Consider the following 22442-nt stretch of genomic DNA (forward strand, 5'->3'; position numbering starts at 1 on the left):
AGCCAGCAGCAGCAGCAGCAGCAGGAGAGGTAATTAATCAGCAACCCTCCTGCTAAGGGTAGACAGCTGCTCGTTCCACCCCCCCCCCGCCTTAATTGGTTCTCCTCCCTTCCAACGGTGTTGAGGCGGGTGGGAACAGCCGGGGGTTGAGGGTACTGTGCTAAAAGAGGTGGAGTTATGCAGATCTAAAACGCGTGGATTGCAGCAGCAGCAAGCCGAAAAGTGCAGGCATGTGAGGGATCTAGAGGTTGACAGCATGTCTTCTTAACGGGAGTCCAGGTGGCCATCTCCACAAATGGACTTTTCAGAATCCTTGGGTGGCACCGTTGTCGGAAACCAATTCTGGTTATCGCTTCTCGGCCTTTTGGCTAAGATCAAGTGTAGTATCTGTTCTTATCAGTTTAATATCTGATACGTCCCCTATCTGGGGACCATATATTAAATGGATTTTTAGAACAGGGAGATGGAAAAAGAGCTTGCTCTGTCCACTCCACGCATTGACCTGGTATTGCAGTATCTCCAGGACCGGTGCACCCCTTCTTTAATGCAGTTTCTAAAATCAGAAAGAATGGAATTCAATGCTTTTTGTTCATTTGGCTTGTTTGTCGGATTTTGGGATGGACTCTTTGGCTTTGCTTTTCTTCTCCTCATTGGATTTTTCATGTTAAAAGTTGCAGAAGCCAGATGACAAGCTCATTTTGGTTCAACTTCAGCAACTGTGCATTGCATTGCCATGTAATGTAATGCAATGCTATCTATCTAGCTCTCCCTCTATACTTCCTTTTGGATAAACAGACATATTAGGCAAGCATTTTGGAGCTTTCACCTAAATAACTACAGGTGGTGAGATAAGCTGCACAATATAATTGACCTTTCAGTATATTGTTGCACACACACCATCTATTTAGCAAATGCCCTTGTTATCAACAGCAGCCTTTTAAACTCACCTGAGCTAACAGGTATGTGAGCTGGTTACTCTGCTGCGCTTAAAATTTCTTTTTTGGTTTGCTACAATGCCTTTTCTGAAACGTTGTCTCCCTCTGCTGGAACACTGACTTCTTTCATTTAATGCCTGCAGACTATAAAAGAGAAACCAACCCAAAAAGTTTGGTTGATTAGTCTGTGGCATTCTTTTAAACTGTTGCTTATGGCGGTCTCTGTGAGCTTCTCAGTGACATTCAGCCATCCAGGTATCCCGCCTGCAGTAGACGGAATGTGGCAATGGAACGCTGGCTGCGCGTGTCATAATAGGCTCTGAGCCTTTATATACCTGCGCACAGCAGCAGCCACCTTCAGTCTGCTGCTGGACAGCCAGCAGCAGCAGCAGGAGAGGTAATTAATCAGCAACCCTCCTGCTAAGGGTAGACAGCTGCTCGTTCCACCTCCCCCACCTTAATTGGTTCTCCTCCCTTCCAACGGTGTTGAGGCGGGTGGGAACAGCCGGGGGTTGAGGGTACTGTGCTAAAAGAGGTGGAGTTATGCAGATCTAAAACGCGTGGATTGCAGCAGCAGCAAGCCGAAAAGTGCAGGCATGTGAGGGATCTAGAGGTTGACAGCATGTCTTCTTAACGGGAGTCCAGGTGGCCATCTCCACAAATGGACTTTTCAGAATCCTTGGGTGGCACCGTAGTCGGAAACCAATTCTGGTTATCGCTTCTCGGCCTTTTGGCTACGATCAAGTGCTTTATTGCAGGAGATTGTAGTTGAAGGGTACTCGGGTACCCCTCTCCTTGGCCTGGCAGGATCGTCCACTTTGGTGGACTTAACCTGCTTGCTGCTATTAGGGAGAGGGCTTAGTCCCAGGGTAACGTGTTGCGATCCCCCAGCTTCCAGGTGTCTTTCGCTGCAAGAACACTGGGAGCGCAGATTGCAAGCGGCTGCAATTTGCAACCTTGTTGCGGTTTCCATGGAGGTTGACCCTAACCTCGTGCCTCTTTATGCGAGGCTAAAAAACTCTATCCGAGTTCACTTCACGGCGGGTGGCTCGGATATGAGGAAATTAGGGTATGTAGTCCAGGACGTGCTCAGGAACCTTCTTGGCGTGCAGAGGAATGAAATTCTGTCCATCCAGGATTATCCTAGAAGAGGTGACTATGACATCACATTCACCGGAGAAGGTATTTTCAGAGATGTTCTAGAAAAGTTAAAAAAAGTTGAAAATAGTCCTGTTCTGAAAGGGATACAAATTGTTGAGCACGTCCTGGATGAGGTAAGACTTGTTGTCGTAAAAGTATTTTCGCCTTTTGTTTCTGCTCCAGAAATTATGTCATTTTTAGCAATTTATTTTAAAAGTGTTAAATGTATTGGGAAGATACTTAATGAATATAACATATGGACATCTAAGTGGAAATTTCTTGTGAAGTGTATAAGAGATCCAAATACACCAGGTGGTATACGGCTTCCCCCTGCCCGTTTTAAAATTGGACAAACAAATGGGGATTTCTTCTTTTCTGGGATGCCAGTATATTGCAGAAATTGTGGGCGCTATGGTCATTCAAAAGAAAACTGTAATGTATCATGTAGAAATTGTGCTAGTGAAGAACATGAGACAAAAGAATGCCCTAAGGAAAAGAAATGTAGTTTTTGCCAGACTCCAGGTCACTTTTATTTTTCTTGCCCTCACAGATTTCGGGAAGATGAGCAAAAGGGAAAGTCCAAGACGTCCGACCAAGGACCAAAAGATCAGACCACCCCTCAGGAGGAGGAACAACAACCTGGAGCCTCTGGAGACAGTAAGGGCGTACCAAATAGTGAAATGTCTCCAGAGTCTATGACAGGTAAAATACCAAATCCCAAAACCTGGCTGCAGGACCTGCGAGAGTCCAAAAGGAGGGCTGAGAAGGAGCAGAAGGGCACTACTGGTAAGGTCAAAAGGGACCGGCAAAAGGCCGACGCAGAAGCCCATGCCCAGTCTGGGTCTCCTAGGGCTGAGGGCGCTGAGTGGATAAAGGTGGGTCCTAAGAAAAAGAAAAAGGGTGGTTCGGAGGAGGCAGCAGGAGGTGAACAGATGGACACTTCTTCAGAAGGGGACGTGGACGCTGGACCCTCAGGGGTTTCGGTCTCCGCTGCTACAGGTGGGGACCGGGATCTTGCTGCCTCTGAAGAGTCAGAGGCTCTGCCTTGTGCGCAACCTCCTCCTATAGGACGACCTTCTACAGGTCAAACAGGGGCGGCGGAACCCCTCGGGGACCCACCTGATGAGGAACTGCATGCCCAGCCAATGGAGACCCAGCGGTTCTGCCAGCCAGCCCTCCGAGCTATGCCAGTGTAGCGTCGGGTTTATATAAATGTGGTAATCTTTCCTCCTCCACGGAGACTCTCGTGACGATACTATCAGATGAGGAGGGAGGCGCAAGCCCAGTGGTCTGATCAGGTTCATCGGACAGGTAAATCCGTTGCTCTTAGTTACCTAAGTAAAATTTCTACATTTTCTAATGATGGCTGAACTCAAAGGTATTTCCCTCAACGTGAGAGGCATAAAATCTAACACGAGAAGAACTGCTCTTTTTAATTTTTTTACGTGTTTTACTGCATCTGTATTTTTTCTGCAAGAATGTAATATCCCACATGAAATGTCATATCAAAAATATAAAGATGAGTGGAAGTGTGGGCCATCTGTCTGGTCCGGATCGAATGCTGCAGGATCAGCTGGTGTAGCCATACTTTTTAAAGGGAACGTTTTAATTGATTTTATTCAGGAAATTTTACCAGGTCGTATTTTATTAGTGAAAGCTTTTATTGATGGTATTAGATGGCAGTTTTTAAATTTTTATGGATCCCCAGAGAAAAATGAAAGAGCCGAAATGCTTGATCTTTTACCTTTATTTATTAATAACTCTGAACCTTTTATCTTAGCAGGGGATTTTAATTGTGTTTTAAAAGGTGAAAACCGGCGCTCCAGCTCTGTAAGCAGGAACTACGATAAAACCTCAGGTATACTACATGATATAGTCAAAGATGCTAAATTGATAGACATATATAAAGAGTGTCATAGTGACAGCCCAGAGGACACCGGTTTCACTTGGAACAATGCTAATTGTAGCTCTAGGATTGATTTTATTTTTGGTTCAGACAAAACAATACCTGCCAAATGTGAAGTTTTAACTAATATATTTTCAGACCATAAACTTTTATCCTTTACCATAAAAGTAAATGACAACAAAAAATGTGGTAAGAAAAGCTGGAAAATGAACGTATCCCTTTTAACTGACCCGCAGATTTTATCAGATTTTATTGAGTTTTATAGGAAATGTAGAAAAGGGAAAAAAACAAATGAGACTATGAGTGTATGGTGGGATAGAATGAAAGTAAAAATAAAAGACTTTTTTATTAAAAAGAGTATATGTAGAGCCAAAGAAAAATATGAAGAATATAGAATTTTAAATACCCGCCTACAAACATTATTTAAGCTCAGAGACAATGGGATAGATGTACAACTTGATATTTCAAACTTAAAAGAAGAGATTTCAAAATGGCTAGAACAAAAAGGAAAAGAGATAATTTTTCGTTCTAGAGTACAACATATAGAAGAAAATGAAAAGTGTTCCAGATATTTTTTTAGGAAAAATAAAAAAGAAAAAGTGATAATTGACCATATAGATGGTGAGAATAATATAAAAAATATGCTGGGTAAAGTAGAGGTTTTTTTTTCTAATCTTTTTCATGGAAAAAATATAGATAATAAATTAATGGATGATTCGCTGAAAGGACTAACGGCTGTTTTAGATCCCGCATCCCAAGAGTTTTTATCCCAAGTTTTAACGGAACAAGAAGTATTAAAAACTATTAAAAGTTTTAAAAATGGAAAGGTCCCTGGTCCTGATGGCATCCCAATAGAATTTTATGTATGTTTTTATGATATTTTAAAAGATGATTTGTTTTATTTGTTTACTGAGGTTTTTAATAATAAGGTTTTATTAAATTCCTGGAAGAAAGGTGAAGTCTCCCTCCTATACAAAAAAGGTGATAAATCAAAATTAGAAAACTGGAGACCAATAACACTTTTAAATTGTGACTATAAAATAATGGCTAAAATTTGTGCAAATCGTCTAAAAGAAGTCATCAGCAAAGTTATTCATTCTAATCAAGTGTGTGGGGTGCCGGGGCGCAGTATATGGGACAATCTGAATTTAGTGAAAGACTGTATTGAGGATGTGAAAGACAGAAAGGGGAAAATGGCGATTTTATCTATTGATTTTGAAAAAGCATTTGACCGTGTCTCACACTTTTATCTTTTTAAAGTTTTAGAGAAAATGGGCATACCAGAAGGGTTTTTACTATCGCTTAAAGCATTTTACAAGGATTGTACAAGTAAGATTTTAGTGAATGGTTTTAAGACACAAGAGGTATTTTTACGGTCAGGGGTGAAACAGGGATGCCCTCTGTCCCCCCTACTGTTTATCTGTGCACTGGAACCAATGTTGTGTGCAATACGCCAAAATAAACAGATATGCGGTGTCCCTCTGCCGGGAAGCGGTGGTTTGGAGGCCAAGGTTGTAGGCTACATGGATGACGTGGCGGTCTTGTGTACAGATGCACCATCACTTACGGCCACTCTCCATCAAGTGCAATCCTTTTGCCTAGCTTCTGGTTTAAAATCAATTTTAATAAGTGTAACATTTTAAGTGTTGGGGGGATGATTTTACGTGATGTACCAATTAATGTCTCCGAATCCATTTCCATTTTAGGTATATCATTCACTGAAAATAATGATGGTTATAATAGTTGGGAAACAGTTACACAGAAAGTAAATACGAAAATATGTATGTGGAACATGAGGAGACTTACAATGGAGGGTAAAGTATTGGTTTTAAAGATGGTGATTTTACCTCTTTTATTGTATCTTAGCATGGTTTTCCCCCCGCCTGTTAATGTTTTAAAAAAGATAACCAAAACCTGTTTTACCTTCTTTTGGAACTCAAAAATGGAAAAGCTGAAAAGAGAAATCGTGATGAAATCAAAAGTAAAAGGTGGTAAAGATTTTCCAGATTTTAATAGGTTTCTTTTAATCCATCTGTTCGTTTACTGTTTTAATGCCCTTTTTAAGAATCACTATTGGTCCTTTTTTATGCGTTTTAATACAGGATTTTTTATGAGAAAGTTTGGATGGTATGAAGTTAATATATCTGTGCCCCATGCTTTTAATTTGTCGACGCATTATGAGATTTTAAGGAAAATAGTGTCCGATTTTAATTTAGGGACTAAGAAAATAGAGGAATTAAGAAATAGTAAGAAACTAATTAAAGAAATACGTAAAAGTGAGGAAATATGTAATGTTGACAGATATGATGATGACAAATCTATGTCTATCTGGAAAATGATTAACGTTTTTTATCTTTTTAATGAACAGAGAGATCTGGCTTGGAGTTGCATGCACCGCTGTCTTCCTTGCCGGGCATTCCAATACAGAAGAGGAATTGTGAGGTCTGCCATCTGCCCAAGAGCCGGATGCCAAGAAGAGGAAACGGTGGAACATCTATTATGGACATGTAATTTTGCAAAGGATTTCTGGAGAAGACTGCTCCCCCTACTGGAAAGGGTGGCAGACCTCAAGGACTTTACATATAAAACTGTGCTATACGGACTTATGGAATGCCCCACAATGGACCAGTACACAATGGCTTGGAAGACAGTGAACTGCGCCAAGTCATCTCTCTGGAAAGCGCGCAATATTGCTATTTTTAAACAAGATGTTTTATCAGTGAATGATGTTTTAAGTTTATGTTTATGTGAAATGTATACTTATTATTTAATTGACAAAAAGAAGAATGTACATATTTCCAAAAAATGGCTTGTTGACCAATGGAACCTAATTATTTAAAATCTTTGTATTTTTTTTGTTTTGTAAATTTCATTTGTCTTTTAACGTTTGGTATTTGTCTAATTATGCTTGTAATTTGTTAAAGTTTTAATAAACGGTTTTATCCCTCTGCAGGGGATAGCCAAATTAAAAAAAAAAAAATCTGTTCTTATCAGTTTAATATCTGATACGTCCCCTATCTGGGGACCATATATTAAATGGATTTTTAGAACAGGGAGATGGAAAAAGAGCTTGCTCTGTCCACTCCACGCATTGACCTGGTATTGCAGTATCTCCAGGACCGGTGCACCCCTTCTTTAATGCAGTTTCTAAAATCAGAAAGAATTGAATTCAATGCTTTTTGTTCATTTGGCTTGTTTGTCGGATTTTGGGATGGACTCTTTGGCTTTGCTTTTCTTCTCCTCATTGGATTTTTCATGTTAAAAGTTGCAGAAGCCAGATGACAAGCTCATTTTGGTTCAACTTCAGCAACTGTGCATTGCATTGCCATGTAATGTAATGCAATGCTATCTATCTAGCTCTCCCTCTATACTTCCTTTTGGATAAACAGACATATTAGGCAAGCATTTTGGAGCTTTCACCTAAATAACTACAGGTGGTGAGATAAGCTGCACAATATAATTGACCTTTCAGTTGCACACACACCATCTATTTAGCAAATGCCCTTGTTATCAACAGCAGCCTTTTAAACTCACCTGAGCTAACAGGTATGTGAGCTGGTTACTCTGCTGCGCTTAAAATTTCTTTTTTGGTTTGCTACAATGCCTTTTCTGAAACGTTGTCTCCCTCTGCTGGAACACTGACTTCTTTCATTTAATGCCTGCAGACTATAAAAGAGAAACCAACCCAAAAAGTTTGGTTGATTAGTCTGTGGCATTCTTTTAAACTGTTGCTTATGGCGGTCTCTGTGAGCTTCTCAGTGACATTCAGCCATCCAGGTATCCCGCCTGCAGTAGACGGAATGTGGCAATGGAACGCTGGCTGCGCGTGTCATAATAGGCTCTGAGCCTTTATATACCTGCACACAGCAGCAGCCACCTTCAGTCTGCTGCTGGACAGCCAGCAGCAGCAGCAGCAGGAGAGGTAATTAATCAGCAACCCTCCTGCTAAGGGTAGACAGCTGCTCGTTCCACCCCCCCCCCCCGCCTTAATTGGTTCTCCTCCCTTCCAACGGTGTTGAGGCGGGTGGGAACAGCCGGGGGTTGAGGGTACTGTGCTAAAAGAGGTGGAGTTATGCAGATCTAAAACGCGTGGATTGCAGCAGCAGCAAGCCGAAAAGTGCAGGCATGTGAGGGATCTAGAGGTTGACAGCATGTCTTCTTAACGGGAGTCCAGGTGGCCATCTCCACAAATGGACTTTTCAGAATCCTTGGGTGGCACCGTAGTCGGAAACCAATTCTGGTTATCGCTTCTCGGCCTTTTGGCACGATCTATCAGGTTTACCTGTGTGGTCTTGCCTGTGAGGTGCTCTTGGTACCCTTTCTCTCGGCCTGGGGGGATCGTTCCTCTTCGGAGGGACTTAACCCCCCTGCTGCTATTGGGAGGAAGGATTAGTCCGGGAGCAACGGGAATCGATCCCATGAAGGCTTGCGCCTTTCAGAGAGAAGAGTCGGTACGTTCCTGAGTGAAGGATGCCGGCAACGCTCACATATTCATCGGGTGATGCCCGGATGCGGAACACCGTGAGGATTGAAGTTGGAGCAGGATCGAGGACGGAGAAGAACTTGGACTACATCTGCCATAGGATTCTGCTTGGAGTTCTGGAGTTTCGGCGGGAAGACATATTCTGCTTCCAGGACAATGAGTACAAGGGGACTTACACCATCACCTTCAAGAGCCAGGGATGCTGTCACCAACTCGTACAAAAGGTAAATGAGAAAAACTACTTAGATGAATTGGATGGACTAACCTTTTGTCTCTTGTATGCCTATGACGAGATCCCTATCGTGGTGCATTTCCTGAACCCCTTTGTGGAGGCTGCAGACATCTCGACCTACCTTATCCGTTATTGTGATGATCTGAGATACCTGGGCACTGTGAAGAACGCGGTAGGCTTCTGGTGCGGCAAGAGGAGGTACATGGCCCGTCTAAAGAGGGACCCAAGCGGAGTGGGAGGAATGCTACACCCTCCCTCAACATTTGTGATCGGTAAGAGCAGAGGCTACTTATTTTACCCTGGAATGCCGGTATGTTGCAGGAACTGTGGACAAATGGGTCATACCCAAACGTCCTGCACGGGCAGGAAAGTAGACCGCTGCAATAATTGCAGCTGTTACGGACATTTAATGAAGGACTGTCCCGCTGGGAGGAAATGCAATCTTTGTGGTGAGGCGGGGCACATGTTCCGAGGATGCCCCAACAGGACCAGGACCAGGACTTACGCAGAAGCTGCATCTTCTGCAGCTGAGCCGATGCGCCCGCCGGTCTTCACCTTCGGGCCGGCGTCGGAGGGCGGTTCGAAGGGCGAGAAGGCTGGGATGGAGCAGGGAGCCGGAGGCCCCTCTGGGGCGGCCCCTGCATCGAAGTCCCTTGACGATGGGCGGACCTCGCATGGACCGGAGCGGAGGGGTCCTCCTTCTGGGAGGGTATCCTCCGTGTCGATGGTTCCCGATACCGATCCTGTTGGGCTGGAGGGTGGTGCCCCTGTGCGGTTGGCTACAGGGGACCACGCAGCGATGGCCTCAGGATCTTCCAGGGCGATTAGCCAGCCAGATGAGGGGGCTTTGCTTCTAGGTGGCGAACATCAGGGAATCTGTGTTGGTGATCTTATCCTGATGGACCAGTCTCTCCCCCTGGAGGAGGTGGAGGAAGAGGAGGACTGCACCAGTGACCTAGTGGAGTCTGCCCCGAAAAAGAGACGGAATGTCGAAGCCCCAGCGTCTCCTGGAATATGGCTGGGAACCGTGACCTACGAGGGGGCAACCGCCGGCTCACAGAATATCGAGTCATTTGGGTCCTCTAGCCCGGATGTCCTGGAGCAATTTGGCATACAGGGCTTTGAGTCAGGTGTCCTCATGGAAGATCCACCACCCTGACCTATGAATGCCCACATTAAGACTTGTCTCACTGAATGTGAGGTCATTAAAGAGCCCAGTTCGTAGGGCTGCTCTATTTAAGTACTTAGAAACCACTGACTTTGACATATGTTTATTACAGGAATGCGGGATACAACATGCACTAAATTATAATGACATCAAGACAGATTGGAGACTGGGGCCCTCCATCTGGTCTGGCTCCAATGACAACAAGTCAGCGGGGGTGGGCTTCCTCTGTCGTGGGAGAAATATTGCTATAAATACTGTCACAGAAATAGTACCAGGCAGAGTGGTTTTAGTGCATTTTAAATTTAATGGTTTTACCCTACGTGTAATGAATGTTTATGCTCCCCCTGATAAGCAAGAGAGAATTAATTTATTTGGGATATTGCCATTGTACTGTACTGGGTCATCTCCCCTGATCGTAGGGGGTGATTTTAATTGTCTTTGTGCTAGTGAACAACGAGCGGGGGGTGACCCTTTACGCAAATTGGATAAGTCATGTCATCTATTGAAAGATTTTATAACTGATTTTAAATTATGCGATGCGTGGAGGTCACTCCTGCCGACGGACCCTGGTTATACGTGGTCCGGAAGAGGGGTGTCCTCCAGGATCGATTTTATTTTCCTATCAGATGATTTTAACCCTGTAAAATGTGTTTTAACATCAAATATATTTTCTGACCATAAGGGCTTGGAGGTGCACCTAGAATACCGGGATGAACAGAGGGTCAACAGGGGCCTCTGGCGTCTAAGTACTTACCTGCTGGAGGACCCTCAGATCCGACAAGACTTTGGTAAAGCCTATCAAGCCTGGCGGCGACAAAAACCTTCTGATGCCCCTATGGTAACCTGGTGGGAAAATTTGAAAAAAAAAGTCAGAATGTTTTTTATAAAAGCAGGGAGACGTAAAGCTAGAGAGAAAAAAAGATGTTTTAGTGATCTTAACACCAAACTACAAACACTTTTTAAATTCAAAGAGCTAGGGGTGGAGGTGGGAGATGATATTGCTGGCCTAAAAACTGAAATTCAGAACTGCATAGACACAAAGGGGAAAGAGATTATTTTTAACTCTAGAGTGCAGCACTTGGAGGAGGGGGAGAAGTGCTCTCGCTTCTTCTTCAAAAAAGTCATGGATAAAAGAGAAGTGATCACAAATCTAGAGGGTGAAACATCTATGCAGGGAATGTTGAATGCTACTTTTAACTTTTATAAGCATCTTTTTAGTAAAAAGTGTATAGATGAGTCCTTTTTATCTGATGCTCTTAATGATCTCGATTTTAAGTTAAATTTTACAGACCAGGAGTTTTTAGAACGCGATATTGTTTTAGAGGAATTATTTTATGTTTTTAAAAGTTTCTCTAAGGGTAAAGCACCTGGGTGTGACGGACTACCTGTAGAATTTTACCTTACTTTTTGGGACATTTTAAAAGAGGACCTTTTTATGCTTTTTAAAGAAGTTTTTATTTCTGAACAGTTGCCATTTTCGTGGAGGAGAGGAGTGGTGTCTTTGATATATAAAAAAGGTGACCGCAGTACTCTAGCGAATTGGAGACCCATAACTCTCCTAAACGTCGATTACAAGGTACTTGCTAAGGTGGTTGCAAACCGGCTCAGGAATGTCATTGCCAAACTAATCCAGCCTGAGCAGGTTTGTAGTGTACCAGGCAGAAGTATTTCAGAGGTTTTAAACGTATTAAGGGATGTAATTTGGTATTCCAGAGACCGGGGTCAAAATGTAGCTCTTTTAGCCCTAGATTTTGAAAAAGCTTTCGATAGAGTCTCTCATAGATTTCTTTTTAGAGTTTTAAAAAGAATGGGTATCCCTAATATGCTTTTAAATTGTATTAAGATTTTATATAAAAATTGTTTTAGTCAAATTTCTCTTAATGGCTTTTTAACAGATGGAGTTCCCCTTGAGTCCGGAGTGAAGCAGGGATGCCCCTTGTCGCCCATCCTGTTCATCTGCGCCATGGAGCCCCTGCTGAGCGCAATAAGGAAAGACAAAGTGATTAGAGGGGTTCCTGTTCCTGGCGGAGGTGGCAGTGATGTGAGAGTCTTTGGCTACATGGATGACGTGACGGTTGTGTGCGTGGACCCTGCTTCCCTCCGGAGGGCGGTGTTGCGCATTGAATTTTTTTCCCAGGCATCCGGGTTTAAACTTAATTTAAATAAATCTGAATGTCTGACTTTGGGATCCTGGGACACCGCCCAACTCCCGCAGCTCACTATAAAACGAGACAATGTAAAAATTCTTGGAGTTGTTTTTAACGAGGAGAATGTGGGAACTCAAAGCTGGGAGAATGTCATAGAAAAAATGTCAAAGAAAATATCATTTTGGGGTTTGAGGTCCCTAACAATGGAGGGGAAAATTTTAATTATAAAATCAGTGTTGTTACCTCTCATACTGTATATAGCTATGGTGTTCCCCCCCTCTGATGTTTTAATTAAAAAAATGACTAGGATGATCTTTATGTTTTTATGGAACTCCAAAATGGAAAAATTAAGGCGAGAAATAATGAGGAAGAATAAAATGAACGGCGGAAGGGATGTCCCCGACTTACATATTTATTTGTATTTAAATTATTTCTGCTTTTGTTTCAAACATTTTAATGGTAATAGTGCGCTAAGTTATTTTTTAAAATATACTTGTGGGATGATTTTTAAAAGATGGTTTAAGTTGTCGTTGAATTCCCCTGTTTTACTATGCCCCCCCAAACACCAAGCAATCTTAGAAAAGACTGTTCGATTTTATAGCCTTGGTGATTTTAATATGGACATTTTTAAAGACCGCAAGAAGCTTTTATCTTTTCTGAGGAGGAATGAAGATGTGACCCCCATAGTAAATTTCTCAGAAGAGAGGTCGAAGCAAGTTTGGAAGAATGTCTTCGGAAAATTTTTAGCAAATGGACATAAGGACATCGCATGGATGGTGGTCCACCAGTGCCTCCCCACCAGAGAGTTTCAACACAGGAGAGGCCTGGTGGCCAGAGCCAAATGCCCCAGAGACTCATGTGTTTATGACGAAACCACCTTGCACCTTATGTGGAATTGCCCGTTTGCACAGGAACTTTGGCACAAAGTTGGGATTCTTTTAAAATGGACTTGCGGTTTAAGAGATTTTAACCATGAATATGTTTTATATGGCCTTTTTAAATGTCCGACCCCTCAACAGTATTGTATATGTTGGTGTATGATTAACTGTTTTAAAGACGCCCTTTGGAAGGCACGCAATATTTTACTTTTTAAACGTGATGCTATTTCTGTGAAGGATTGTCTTAAAATTGCTTTTAGCCAGATGTATATTTATTACTTAAGGGATGTCAAATGTATTGGGAGGAGGGATGCTAATCGTATATGGGGTTTTTATGGGTGGAATTCTGTGTTTTATTAATGTATTTGTGTTGCTGTTTTTGATTGTAAACCATCTTTTACGCACATAATAAAATATGTTGAAACCTGATCTGTTCTTATCAGTTTAATATCTGATACGTCCCCTATCTGGGGACCATATATTAAATGGATTTTTAGAACAGGGAGATGGAAAAAGAGCTTGCTCTGTCCACTCCACGCATTGACCTGGTATTGCAGTATCTCCAGGACCGGTGCACCCCTTCTTTAATGCAGTTTCTAAAATCAGAAAGAATTGAATTCAATGCTTTTTGTTCATTTGGCTTGTTTGTCGGATTTTGGGATGGACTCTTTGGCTTTGCTTTTCTTCTCCTCATTGGATTTTTCATGTTAAAAGTTGCAGAAGCCAGATGACAAGCTCATTTTGGTTCAACTTCAGCAACTGTGCATTGCATTGCCATGTAATGTAATGCAATGCTATCTATCTAGCTCTCCCTCTATACTTCCTTTTGGATAAACAGACATATTAGGCAAGCATTTTGGAGCTTTCACCTAAATAACTACAGGTGGTGAGATAAGCTGCACAATATAATTGACCTTTCAGTATATTGTTGCACACACACCATCTATTTAGCAAATGCCCTTGTTATCAACAGCAGCCTTTTAAACTCACCTGAGCTAACAGGTATGTGAGCTGGTTACTCTGCTGCGCTTAAAATTTCTTTTTTGGTTTGCTACAATGCCTTTTCTGAAACGTTGTCTCCCTCTGCTGGAACACTGACTTCTTTCATTTAATGCCTGCAGACTATAAAAGAGAAACCAACCCAAAAAGTTTGGTTGATTAGTCTGTGGCATTCTTTTAAACTGTTGCTTATGGCGGTCTCTGTGAGCTTCTCAGTGACATTCAGCCATCCAGGTATCCCGCCTGCAGTAGACGGAATGTGGCAATGGAACGCTGGCTGCGCGTGTCATAATAGGCTCTGAGCCTTTATATACCTGCGCACAGCAGCAGCCACCTTCAGTCTGCTGCTGGACAGCCAGCAGCAGCAGCAGCAGGAGAGGTAATTAATCAGCAACCCTCCTGCTAAGGGTAGACAGCTGCTCGTTCCACCCCCCCCGCCTTAATTGGTTCTCCTCCCTTCCAACGGTGTTGAGGCGGGTGGGAACAGCCGGGGGTTGAGGGTACTGTGCTAAAAGAGGTGGAGTTATGCAGATCTAAAACGCGTGGATTGCAGCAGCAGCAAGCCGAAAAGTGCAGGCATGTGAGGGATCTAGAGGTTGACAGCATGTCTTCTTAACGGGAGTCCAGGTGGCCATCTCCACAAATGGACTTTTCAGAATCCTTGGGTGGCACCGTAGTCGGAAACCAATTCTGGTTATCGCTTCTCGGCCTTTTGGCTAAGATCAAGTGTAGTATCTGTTCTTATCAGTTTAATATCTGATACGTCCCCTATCTGGGGACCATATATTAAATGGATTTTTAGAACAGGGAGATGGAAAAAGAGCTTGCTCTGTCCACTCCACGCATTGACCTGGTATTGCAGTATCTCCAGGACCGGTGCACCCCTTCTTTAATGCAGTTTCTAAAATCAGAAAGAATTGAATTCAATGCTTTTTGTTCATTTGGCTTGTTTGTCGGATTTTGGGATGGACTCTTTGGCTTTGCTTTTCTTCTCCTCATTGGATTTTTCATGTTAAAAGTTGCAGAAGCCAGATGACAAGCTCATTTTGGTTCAACTTCAGCAACTGTGCATTGCATTGTCATGTAATGTAATGCAATGCTATCTATCTAGCTCTCCCTCTATACTTCCTTTTGGATAAACAGACATATTAGGCAAGCATTTTGGAGCTTTCACCTAAATAACTACAGGTGGTGAGATAAGCTGCACAATATAATTGACCTTTCAGTATATTGTTGCACACACACCATCTATTTAGCAAATGCCCTTGTTATCAACAGCAGCCTTTTAAACTCACCTGAGCTAACAGGTATGTGAGCTGGTTACTCTGCTGCGCTTAAAATTTCTTTTTTGGTTTGCTACAATGCCTTTTCTGAAACGTTGTCTCCCTCTGCTGGAACACTGACTTCTTTCATTTAATGCCTGCAGACTATAAAAGAGAAACCAACCCAAAAAGTTTGGTTGATTAGTCTGTGGCATTCTTTTAAACTGTTGCTTATGGCGGTCTCTGTGAGCTTCTCAGTGACATTCAGCCATCCAGGTATCCCGCCTGCAGTAGACGGAATGTGGCAATGGAACGCTGGCTGCGCGTGTCATAATAGGCTCTGAGCCTTTATATACCTGCGCACAGCAGCAGCCACCTTCAGTCTGCTGTTGGACAGCCAGCAGCAGCAGCAGCAGCAGGAGAGGTAATTAATCAGCAACCCTCCTGCTAAGGGTAGACAGCTGCTCGTTCCACCCCCCCCCCGCCTTAATTGGTTCTCCTCCCTTCCAACGGTGTTGAGGCGGGTGGGAACAGCCGGGGGTTGAGGGTACTGTGCTAAAAGAGGTGGAGTTATGCAGATCTAAAACGCGTGGATTGCAGCAGCAGCAAGCCGAAAAGTGCAGGCATGTGAGGGATCTAGAGGTTGACAGCATGTCTTCTTAACGGGAGTCCAGGTGACCATCTCCACAAATGGACTTTTCAGAATCCTTGGGTGGCACCGTAGTCGGAAACCAATTCTGGTTATCGCTTCTCGGCCTTTTGGCTAAGATCAAGTGTAGTATCTGTTCTTATCAGTTTAATATCTGATACGTCCCCTATCTGGGGACCATATATTAAATGGATTTTTAGAACAGGGAGATGGAAAAAGAGCTTGCTCTGTCCACTCCACGCATTGACCTGGTATTGCAGTATCTCCAGGACCGGTGCACCCCTTCTTTAATGCAGTTTCTAAAATCAGAAAGAATTGAATTCAATGCTTTTTGTTCATTTGGCTTGTTTGTCGGATTTTGGGATGGACTCTTTGGCTTTGCTTTTCTTCTCCTCATTGGATTTTTCATGTTAAAAGTTGCAGAAGCCAGATGACAAGCTCATTTTGGTTCAACTTCAGCAACTGTGCATTGCATTGCCATGTAATGTAATGCAATGCTATCTATCTAGCTCTCCCTCTATACTTCCTTTTGGATAAACAGACATATTAGGCAAGCATTTTGGAGCTTTCACCTAAATAACTACAGCTGGTGAGATAAGCTGCACAATATAATTGACCTTTCAGTATATTGTTGCACACACACCATCTATTTAGCAAATGCCCTTGTTATCAACAGCAGCCTTTTAAACTCACCTGAGCTAACAGGTATGTGAGCTGGTTACTCTGCTGCGCTTAAAATTTCTTTTTTGGTTTGCTACAATGCCTTTTCTGAAACGTTGTCTCCCTCTGCTGGAACACTGACTTCTTTCATTTAATGCCTGCAGACTATAAAAGAGAAACCAACCCAAAAAGTTTGGTTGATTAGTCTGTGGCATTCTTTTAAACTGTTGCTTATGGCGGTCTCTGTGAGCTTCTCAGTGACATTCAGCCATCCAGGTATCCCGCCTGCAGTAGACGGAATGTGGCAATGGAACGCTGGCTGCGCGTGTCATAATAGGCTCTGAGCCTTTATATACCTGCGCACAGCAGCAGCCACCTTCAGTCTGCTGCTGGACAGCCAGCAGCAGCAGCAGCAGCAGGAGAGGTAATTAATCAGCAACCCTCCTGCTAAGGGTAGACAGCTGCTCGTTCCACCCCCCCCCCCCCGCCTTAATTGGTTCTCCTCCCTTCCAACGGTGTTGAGGCGGGTGGGAACAGCCGGGGGTTGAGGGTACTGTGCTAAAAGAGGTGGAGTTATGCAGATCTAAAACGCGTGGATTGCAGCAGCAGCAAGCCGAAGAGTGCAGGCATGTGAGGGATCTAGAGGTTGACAGCATGTCTTCTTAACGGGAGTCCAGGTGGCCATCTCCACAAATGGACTTTTCAGAATCCTTGGGTGGCACCGTAGTCGGAAACCAATTCTGGTTATCGCTTCTCGGCCTTTTGGCTAAGATCAAGTGTAGTATCTGTTCTTATCAGTTTAATATCTGATACGTCCCCTATCTGGGGACCATATATTAAATGGATTTTTAGAACAGGGAAAAAGAGCTTGCTCTGTCCACTCCACGCATTGACCTGGTATTGCAGTATCTCCAGGACCGGTGCACCCCTTCTTTAATGCAGTTTCTAAAATCAGAAAGAATTGAATTCAATGTTTTTTGTTCATTTGGCTTGTTTGTCGGATTTTGGGATGGACTCTTTGGCTTTGCTTTTCTTCTCCTCATTGGATTTTTCATGTTAAAAGTTGCAGAAGCCAGATGACAAGCTCATTTTAGTTCAACTTCAGCAACTGTGCATTGCATTGCCATGTAATGTAATGCAATGCTATCTATCTAGCTCTCCTTCTATACTTCCTTTTGGATAAACAGACATATTAGGCAAGCATTTTGGAGCTTTCACCTAAATAACTACAGGTGGTGAGATAAGCTGCACAATATAATTGACCTTTCAGTATATTGTTGCACACACACCATCTATTTAGCAAATGCCCTTGTTATCAACAGCAGCCTTTTAAACTCACCTGAGCTAACAGGTATGTGAGCTGGTTACTCTGCTGCGCTTAAAATTTCTTTTTTGGTTTGCTACAATGCCTTTTCTGAAACGTTGTCTCCCTCTGCTGGAACACTGACTTCTTTCATTTAATGCCTGCAGACTATAAAAGAGAAACCAACCCAAAAAGTTTGGTTGATTAGTCTGTGGCATTCTTTTAAACTGTTGCTTATGGCGGTCTCTGTGAGCTTCTCAGTGACATTCAGCCATCCAGGTATCCCGCCTGCAGTAGACGGAATGTGGCAATGGAACGCTGGCTGCGCGTGTCATAATAGGCTCTGAGCCTTTATATACCTGCGCACAGCAGCAGCCACCTTCAGTCTGCTGCTGGACAGCCAGCAGCAGCAGCAGCAGCAGCAGGAGAGGTAATTAATCAGCAACCCTCCTGCTAAGGGTAGACAGCTGCTCGTTCCACCCCCCCCCCCGCCTTAATTGGTTCTCCTCCCTTCCAACGGTGTTGAGGCGGGTGGGAACAGCCGGGGGTTGAGGGTACTGTGCTAAAAGAGGTGGAGTTATGCAGATCTAAAATGCGTGGATTGCAGCAGCAGCAAGCCGAAGAGTGCAGGCATGTGAGGGATCTAGAGGTTGACAGCATGTCTTCTTAACGGGAGTCCAGGTGGCCATCTCCACAAATGGACTTTTCAGAATCCTTGGGTGGCACCGTAGTCGGAAACCAATTCTGGTTATCGCTTCTCGGCCTTTTGGCTAAGATCAAGTGTAGTATCTGTTCTTATCAGTTTAATATCTGATACGTCCCCTATCTGGGGACCATATATTAAATGGATTTTTAGAACAGGGAGATGGAAAAAGAGCTTGCTCTGTCCACTCCACGCATTGACCTGGTATTGCAGTATCTCCAGGACCGGTGCACCCCTTCTTTAATGCAGTTTCTAAAATCAGAAAGAATTGAATTCAATGCTTTTTGTTCATTTGGCTTGTTTGTCGGATTTTGGGATGGACTCTTTGGCTTTGCTTTTCTTCTCCTCATTGGATTTTTCATGTTAAAAGTTGCAGAAGCCAGATGACAAGCTCATTTTGGTTCAACTTCAGCAACTGTGCATTGCATTGCCATGTAATGTAATGCAATGCTATCTATCTAGCTCTCCCTCTATACTTCCTTTTGGATAAACAGACATATTAGGCAAGCATTTTGGAGCTTTCACCTAAATAACTACAGGTGGTGAGATAAGCTGCACAATATAATTGACCTTTCAGTATATTGTTGCACACACACCATCTATTTAGCAAATGCCCTTGTTATCAACAGCAGCCTTTTAAACTCACCTGAGCTAACAGGTATGTGAGCTGGTTACTCTGCTGCGCTTAAAATTTCTTTTTTGGTTTGCTACAATGCCTTTTCTGAAACGTTGTCTCCCTCTGCTGGAACACTGACTTCTTTCATTTAATGCCTGCAGACTATAAAAGAGAAACCAACCCAAAAAGTTTGGTTGATTAGTCTGTGGCATTCTTTTAAACTGTTGCTTATGGCGGTCTCTGTGAGCTTCTCAGTGACATTCAGCCATCCAGGTATCCCGCCTGCAGTAGACGGAATGTGGCAATGGAACGCTGGCTGCGCATGTCATAATAGGCTCTGAGCCTTTATATACCTGCGCACAGCAGCAGCCACCTTCAGTCTGCTGCTGGACAGCCAGCAGCAGCAGCAGCAGCAGGAGAGGTAATTAATCAGCAACCCTCCTGCTAAGGGTAGACAGCTGCTCGTTCCACCCCCCCCCGCCTTAATTGGTTCTCCTCCCTTCCAACGGTGTTGAGGCGGGTGGGAACAGCCGGGGGTTGAGGGTACTGTGCTAAAAGAGGTGGAGTTATGCAGATCTAAAACGCGTGGATTGCAGCAGCAGCAAGCCGAAAAGTGCAGGCATGTGAGGGATCTAGAGGTTGACAGCATGTCTTCTTAACGGGAGTCCAGGTGGCCATCTCCACAAATGGACTTTTCAGAATCCTTGGGTGGCACCGTAGTCGGAAACCAATTCTGGTTATCGCTTCTCGGCCTTTTGGCTAAGATCAAGTGTAGTATCTGTTCTTATCAGTTTAATATCTGATACGTCCCCTATCTGGGGACCATATATTAAATGGATTTTTAGAACAGGGAGATGGAAAAAGAGCTTGCTCTGTCCACTCCACGCATTGACCTGGTATTGCAGTATCTCCAGGACCGGTGCACCCCTTCTTTAATGCAGTTTCTAAAATCAGAAAGAATTGAATTCAATGTTTTTTGTTCATTTGGCTTGTTTGTCGGATTTTGGGATGGACTCTTTGGCTTTGCTTTTCTTCTCCTCATTGGATTTTTCATGTTAAAAGTTGCAGAAGCCAGATGACAAGCTCATTTTGGTTCAACTTCAGCAACTGTGCATTGCATTGCCATGTAATGTAATGCAATGCTATCTATCTAGCTCTCCTTCTATACTTCCTTTTGGATAAACAGACATATTAGGCAAGCATTTTGGAGCTTTCACCTAAATAACTACAGGTGGTGAGATAAGCTGCACAATATAATTGACCTTTCAGTATATTGTTGCACACACACCATCTATTTAGCAAATGCCCTTGTTATCAACAGCAGCCTTTTAAACTCACCTGAGCTAACAGGTATGTGAGCTGGTTACTCTGCTGCGCTTAAAATTTCTTTTTTGGTTTGCTACAATGCCTTTTCTGAAACGTTGTCTCCCTCTGCTGGAACACTGACTTCTTTCATTTAATGCCTGCAGACTATAAAAGAGAAACCAACCCAAAAAGTTTGGTTGATTAGTCTGTGGCATTCTTTTAAACTGTTGCTTATGGCGGTCTCTGTGAGCTTCTCAGTGACATTCAGCCATCCAGGTATCCCGCCTGCAGTAGACGGAATGTGGCAATGGAACGCTGGCTGCGCGTGTCATAATAGGCTCTGAGCCTTTATATACCTGCGCACAGCAGCAGCCACCTTCAGTCTGCTGCTGGACAGCCAGCAGCAGCAGCAGCAGCAGCAGGAGAGGTAATTAATCAGCAACACTCCTGCTAAGGGTAGACAGCTGCTCGTTCCACCCCCCCCCCCCGCCTTAATTGGTTCTCCTCCCTTCCAACGGTGTTGAGGCGGGTGGGAACAGCCGGGGGTTGAGGGTACTGTGCTAAAAGAGGTGGAGTTATGCAGATCTAAAACGCGTGGATTGCAGCAGCAGCAAGCCGAAGAGTGCAGGCATGTGAGGGATCTAGAGGTTGACAGCATGTCTTCTTAACGGGAGTCCAGGTGGCCATCTCCACAAATGGACTTTTCAGAATCCTTGGGTGGCACCGTAGTCGGAAACCAATTCTGGTTATCGCTTCTCGGCCTTTTGGCTAAGATCAAGTGTAGTATCTTTCGAAAAGGCGGTTTTGGATGTTGGCCGCCCTAGTAGATTGATACATTATGCACACTGGGGTTTAGGCGCTTGTTAGTACGCCAGGTGGCTAATATAGTCATCTGGTGGAAAGCATGGCCCCCCAGGATCGACGCCATTGGGCCGGGGAAGATCGAAAGCCCGAAGTGTGAAGTGCCCCAGGAGTGGTGACCCTGGGGTGCCTTAACTCACTGGGATTGGGAACCCCACTTGAGTTTATGGCACATTTGCACAAGCACTTCAAATTTTCTTTCTTCGCACACACCCTTATTCCGGGCCTTCTGGCCTTAGGATGGGGAATTTTTCAATTCCCGGTCGAAGGTCCGGGCAGTATTATACTGTGAAACCTTCACTATTTATTTAATTTCTTTGTCACTGTGTGTCCACTTATTCACGTGTGTCACGTCCTACTAGGATTTTGTCGGGATGCGGTTCCCTTACGGGTTCCTCTCTTGGCAGGTCTAGGGGGGGAGTGTGTGGCCATCAGGTTCCGCTCCCCCCTGAACCCCCCTGGCTCTCCTCTTTTGGGAGGAGAGCGTTGTTGGCTCCCCTCTTCCGGGAGGGGAGCACAGTCTTTGGCTCCCAGTGCCTTGCTCGGGTGAGAACTCGGGCAGGTGCTGGGGGTAAGATTGGGTCGCCTCTGGCTTCGGCTGGAGGTGGCTTTTTGTCCCTGTTCCTCGCTGTGGCCTTTTGGCTCGGAGGGACGGGGAATGGTTTGGGGGACCCTTCTCCTTTTGGAGAGGGTTTCAAGAAGACCAGCATCCTAGTGCACTTTTTTTGTGGCACTTGTCACTTTTTTAAGCGCACTCGGGTTTTGTAGACGAATTCGGGCTTTCGATAAAAAAAAATCTGTTCTTATCAGTTTAATATCTGATACGTCCCCTATCTGGGGACCATATATTAAATGGATTTTTAGAACAGGGAGATGGAAAAAGAGCTTGCTCTGTCCACTCCACGCATTGACCTGGTATTGCAGTATCTCCAGGACCGGTGCACCCCTTCTTTAATGCAGTTTCTAAAATCAGAAAGAATTGAATTCAATGCTTTTTGTTCATTTGGCTTGTTTGTCGGATTTTGGGATGGACTCTTTGGCTTTGCTTTTCTTCTCCTCATTGGATTTTTCATGTTAAAAGTTGCAGAAGCCAGATGACAAGCTCATTTTGGTTCAACTTCAGCAACTGTGCATTGCATTGCCATGTAATGTAATGCAATGCTATCTATCTAGCTCTCCCTCTATACTTCCTTTT

The 22442-nt window shown here is 43.9% G+C and overlaps 8 non-coding genes and 2 pseudogenes across 8 annotated transcripts; all 10 read left to right on the forward strand.

Annotated features, from left to right (window-relative positions):
• The first annotated feature begins 348 nt into the window (after window positions 1–348).
• Window positions 349–539, forward strand: LOC141158966 (U2 spliceosomal RNA). The gene has a single exon (XR_012248984.1). It is a non-coding gene; the product is annotated as a U2 spliceosomal RNA (small nuclear RNA).
• Window positions 540–6922: 6383 nt separating this feature from the next.
• On the forward strand, window positions 6923–7114 carry LOC141160176 (U2 spliceosomal RNA). Its single transcript, XR_012250138.1, has one exon. It is a non-coding gene; the product is annotated as a U2 spliceosomal RNA (small nuclear RNA).
• A 6167-nt stretch (window positions 7115–13281) lies between these two features.
• LOC141160187 (U2 spliceosomal RNA) lies at window positions 13282–13471 on the forward strand. Its single transcript, XR_012250147.1, has one exon. It is a non-coding gene; the product is annotated as a U2 spliceosomal RNA (small nuclear RNA).
• A 1113-nt stretch (window positions 13472–14584) lies between these two features.
• LOC141158967 (U2 spliceosomal RNA) lies at window positions 14585–14775 on the forward strand. The gene has a single exon (XR_012248985.1). It is a non-coding gene; the product is annotated as a U2 spliceosomal RNA (small nuclear RNA).
• A 1118-nt stretch (window positions 14776–15893) lies between these two features.
• On the forward strand, window positions 15894–16084 carry LOC141158968 (U2 spliceosomal RNA). Its single transcript, XR_012248986.1, has one exon. It is a non-coding gene; the product is annotated as a U2 spliceosomal RNA (small nuclear RNA).
• Window positions 16085–17205: 1121 nt separating this feature from the next.
• On the forward strand, window positions 17206–17390 carry LOC141160072 (U2 spliceosomal RNA). The gene has a single exon (XR_012250060.1). It is a non-coding gene; the product is annotated as a U2 spliceosomal RNA (small nuclear RNA).
• Window positions 17391–18512: 1122 nt separating this feature from the next.
• Window positions 18513–18703, forward strand: LOC141158969 (U2 spliceosomal RNA). Its single transcript, XR_012248987.1, has one exon. It is a non-coding gene; the product is annotated as a U2 spliceosomal RNA (small nuclear RNA).
• A 1117-nt stretch (window positions 18704–19820) lies between these two features.
• On the forward strand, window positions 19821–20011 carry LOC141158970 (U2 spliceosomal RNA). Its single transcript, XR_012248988.1, has one exon. It is a non-coding gene; the product is annotated as a U2 spliceosomal RNA (small nuclear RNA).
• A 1123-nt stretch (window positions 20012–21134) lies between these two features.
• LOC141160447 (U2 spliceosomal RNA) lies at window positions 21135–21226 on the forward strand (annotated as a pseudogene).
• Window positions 21227–22015: 789 nt separating this feature from the next.
• Window positions 22016–22196, forward strand: LOC141160140 (U2 spliceosomal RNA; annotated as a pseudogene).
• Window positions 22197–22442: the final 246 nt, after the last annotated feature.

Source organism: Phyllobates terribilis, unplaced genomic scaffold (assembly GCF_046119375.1).
Source record: "Phyllobates terribilis strain yellow unplaced genomic scaffold, ASM4611937v1 Scaffold_8__6_contigs__length_399053987, whole genome shotgun sequence".
Taxonomy (NCBI): Eukaryota; Metazoa; Chordata; class Amphibia; order Anura; family Dendrobatidae; genus Phyllobates; species Phyllobates terribilis.